The 4763-nt window shown below is 44.2% G+C and overlaps 1 pseudogene; it reads left to right on the forward strand.

The window, feature by feature from the left end:
• Positions 1–4291: 4291 nt before the first annotated feature.
• On the forward strand, positions 4292–4409 carry LOC124803896 (annotated as a pseudogene).
• The last annotated feature ends 354 nt before the right edge of the window (positions 4410–4763 follow it).

The following is a 4763-nucleotide window of genomic DNA, read 5'->3' on the forward strand; positions in this document are numbered from 1 at the left end:
CAGGCACTGGAAATTTGTCAAACATAACCTCTGCACTGTCTCTCGACATGCTTTTCTTACGGCGGTACCTGACTATATCTCTCTCTGGGCATTGATTTACGATAATATTTTTACCACATATTTTTCTACAACACTCTTTATCCATTGTTTTACACACAAATTAAAACAGTCTCAGCAACATTTACAATATCTGCATACACAACGTAATGTTACTAAAAAAATAACAACACCAGAGCCCATGAAAACTCAGAAAGAGAAATGACTTAATGAGAAGCTGCTGAAGGCACTTCTCTCCTGGTATTCAGTCACACATTGTAGCCCATCCAGTTTGTCCTGCAACAATTGGGTTATCTAACTGCCTAATTGTAGATTTCATTGGCAGTTCCAGATTGAGTTCATTTATATTCTTCCTCTCATTATTCACTATGCAGCAGTCTATTTTCATGCTTAACTTCGGCACAATGTCACAACTGAGGACATCTGCCCATGTCATATGTTCAGACTGTATCGCCATCTGAGTCGTATACTCACGTTTACCTAAAAGATTTTAACTTCCCTGCGCCTCGGAGCATGATATCTGTGGGACATCCGTCATTGCAGATGTCGGTAATGCCTTCGTCTTAATACTTAATGATGTCCACAGACTTCCATTTAACACCATTTTGTTCTGCACGCAGTCAAGCAGAACTTATCCTACTGGTTGCAGCATCTTAGCCTCAGACTTCTCATGGTCATATGTGAACAAACGTATAAATACGAGTCTGCATAATCCGAAGCTCTAATCTACCGTCTTACAATGTAACTGCTCGTTATTTAACTTCACATACTGAAGTTTGGCGTCATTAGTTAGCAGTAGCTCTTTCTCTGGGGCAATATGCGTAAATAAATTTCTCGTTCCGTCCACTTCTGAAGGTAATGGTAGTATTTTGTAGAGGTTATACACAACATTCTCTACTAGTGGGGCGGTTAACACCTAACTTAAGATGTTTTCAGCAAACAAAACATCCAGATCAACGGTTATGATTAATTAGTATCCTCCGTGTGCTTTCAGATCGACAGGGAACCACTTGTGCTGGATGTCATCTTTTGTTAGTTCTAGATACTTTACGATCTGAACTTATCAGTTGCGGCTCCAGAATCACTTTCTGAGCGTTGACAATCGCTGATATTCGTAATACATTTCGTATTCCCATTTTAATTCACTGAAAATGCTCTTCAGTTGTATCGGCTGTTCGTTAACGGCGGTAAAAACTACGGGTCGGTGTAACAATTTTTATTTGCTGTTCTCAAATTCTGCTACGTGCCGGCTTAATTGCCCTGTCAGATGAAGTGCCTGTTTTATTTTTCATACGTTCCATTTTAGCGCCAATTCGCCACTGTTGCACTCTGTTGCACTCATTTTCAGTGATGCCAACCTGTCTTTACAATATCAGTTTGCTCGCCATGCGACAGTACACTCAGATTTCTCTCTCAGTTCCATGAAATTAAAATAACTCACAGTTTTCCAAGTTACACTGTAAATTTTCACTCGACCCGTATTGTCATAACACAGTGCCGGTGAAGACTGAAACTTCGTTACTTGCGTGTAGGGTTCTTGTCTGGTCTTCTCAACCCCAATGAGGAGTAGGATAACACCGACGAAGCAGTATGAAACCGAAATCTGGAATTAGAAAAATTCCTTTAGTCTGTTCGCATGAATTGTGAGATATTTATTTCTTTTCAGACTGGTTACAACATTAGGCCCATCTGTTCGTACCGTAGTGTATAGGCCTCGCCTTTGTGTGTCTTCTTTAAGTGATCTGTCCCGTCGTACGCTCTCATCAAACAGCAGCTTTCGCTTTTGAGACCTATCATAATATTCCTTATTTTGTATCCTATATCCCGCATTCTGTGTTCTTATACGTCGGTGCATTTTTTGTAGGTGCTCCTTTAGCTCTGCCACATGGTCATCAAAATTGTACCTCACTCCAGGTGAATCTTTCTGTAGTATACCTGGAATGTAAGATGTTCTTCCAAAGAATAATTCATGCAGCGTATAACCTGTCGCACTATACCGCGAATGGAACCCAACTGCATAAACTTGTTTGCGCTCTGTTTACACAGTGTAGCAGCATTTCCGTTAATACAAAATTGCTGAGGTTTTCGTGATCACTTGTTGACAAACTGCCTGTTGGCTTCTGTCTCAGGTTCTTCTGCCGACGTTCATCTGATGATTTTTCTGACCTTTCGTCAGCACGGGCGGCTGGCATTGTCAAATATTCACCCTCCACTGCTGGTAGTCGACTGGAGCAGACTATATGTACCTGGCGCGCCAACGTCCAAGGGCTTACCCGCGGTCATTTCCGGTGCGGTTCTCTTGCTGGCTGCAACAGTCAGCTGCAGGACGGGCAGCCAGGATCCGTTCACCCTGATGCTTTCTTCTTTCTTGTTGAAGCTATTCTCGTGTTTTTGTATTTTATAGCTTCTCTGAAACAAGCGTGTCGGCGACGCGGAACTTCTGGCTGTAGTGAAGTTCTATCACACCCTCTTGTTCAGAGAAGCTATAGAAATACCTAAACACCAGAATAGCTTCAACTACAAAGGAGGAAGCCTCAGGGTAAACAGATCCTTGCTGCCGTCCTGCAGCAAACGACCGTCGCAGGTAGTAAGGGAAGCGAACCAGTAATGACCGCGTAGAAGCCCTTGGACGTTGGCGCGCCAGGTAGTCTACATATGAAGGGCTTATTTCAGTGGTGGTACAAGTCCATTTTTGTTCATTGTGAGTCGTAAATGAGCGCTGAAAAATCTGCAGTTGAGATACCAGAAATATTCAAGCATATGGCTTCTTGCTAGGGATGAACCTTTCCATCTGTTTGTTTGGACCATTAACTGCAGAAGCATTATAGGCAGAAAAATGGATGTAATGGACTTGTACCACTATTGAAATAAGCCCTTCATATAGTCTGCTCCAGTCCATTACCAGCAGTAGAGGGTGAATCTTTGAGAATGCCAGCCACTCGTGCAGGCGAAACGTCAGAAAAATCATCAAATGAACGTCGGTCGATGAACCCTAGACAGAAGCCAGCATGTCCGTTAATGTTGCTGCGACCTCTCTAACCTGCGAATGCTTGAGGGCCGTAGCTAGTTTCCTGTATCTTCTTGATACGCAGTAGTTTACATACACTTTTCATAGAATCACTCATAAAATTACGTTCCACCTCACTTAACAATACCGACGGTATTCCGCACCTCAGTATAAAGTTCTCAACTAACACTCTCGCCACTGTGTCAGTATTTTGCCTTTCAATTGGTTCAACTACCATAAACTTCATCAGCGCATCCTGAAAGTAAGGCTATTCTTGTTCCCTTTGTCTGTCTGCTTTAATGAATCTACTATGTCTACATCACGGCTTTCGAAAACGTGCTCAGATATCTTCGCAAGCTCTGGAGATACCTTTATGTGCTACCTGGTGATCTTACTCTTTTGACCTCTTTGGCATTTGCGGATAAATTCTTCTGTATCTTTGTTCCTACCGCTTCATACTCAGTCCTTCTTTAATTGCTCATAGGTTCTCGCTTTGCCCTGATGTCCTGCAGTGGGATGATCATGAAACTGTTTTAATACAGCGGCGTTTTCAGTCGCACATATTTATTCTGTCATTCCCGACTCAGCTGTCTCTTGTTTCCTGTTATATCCTTGAGGCACTTCCCACATTCCTGAATAGTATCTATCACTGTTCACGGATCAACTGTTTTCTTGTGACCTGCATCCTTGTCGGCCCCACCTATGACCTGCTCGCGTCCGCCAACAGCCCCTCTGTCGTAGCATTCCGGTGGTTCCCCGACCCGCGCCGCGGGTTCCGTTTCCGCCGTGACTTGACCTAGGCTACAGGTCACCTTCCTGTAGCGCACAAGCCGTCCTGATCTGTCTCCCACTCGCGAAAGTGCGTCGGCGTCTTGATTCCGTTTGGCACTCTAGTACAGCATCTGACAGTCATATTCCTCCAGCTTTAACCTAAATTTCATCAATCTGGATGACAGATCTTATATACTACCCGCTCACGTCAGGTGTTTATGGTCAGTGCATATCAGGAACTTCCTTTCATATACACACGCTCTAAAATATTTCACTGCCCAACGAATGGCCAACATATCCCCCTCAATAACGTACTGTACACTCATTCTGCCTTGTCCAACGTCTTCGAGGTGTAATCGACAAGTAAGTCCCTTCCGATTTTTCCATGACTTAAAACCACTCCAATGATTGACTGGTAGCATCCGTTGTAATTATGAAGTCCTTTCTAAAATCTACTCCAACGGCCTTGCCACAGTGGTAACACCGGTTCCTGTCAGATCACCGAAGTTAAGAGCTGTGGGGCTGGGCTAGCACTTGGATGGGTGACCATCCGGTCTGCCGAGCGCTGTTGGCAAGCGGGATGCACTCAGCCCTTGTAAGGCAAACTGAGGAGCTGCTTGATTGAGAAGTAGCGGCTCCGGTCTCGGAAACTGACATACGGCCGGGAGAGCGGTGTGCTGACCACATGCCCCTCCCTATCCGCATCCAGTGACGCCTGTGGGCTGAGGATGACACGGCGGCCGATAGGTGCCTTTGGGCCTTATGGCCTGTTAAGGGGGAGTTTAATTTAGTTTTTAGTTCCAAAATCCAGGCACTAAAGAATAGGCGGACTGATCAGCTTCTCTTTCAAATGCTGAAAAGCGTTTTGTTGCTCGACACCTCAGCAGTATTTTAGCGTCACAGCCCATTAATTAGGATTTAATTATTT

This window comes from Schistocerca piceifrons, chromosome 6 (assembly GCF_021461385.2).
Source record: "Schistocerca piceifrons isolate TAMUIC-IGC-003096 chromosome 6, iqSchPice1.1, whole genome shotgun sequence".
Lineage (NCBI taxonomy): Eukaryota > Metazoa > Arthropoda > Insecta > Orthoptera > Acrididae > Schistocerca > Schistocerca piceifrons.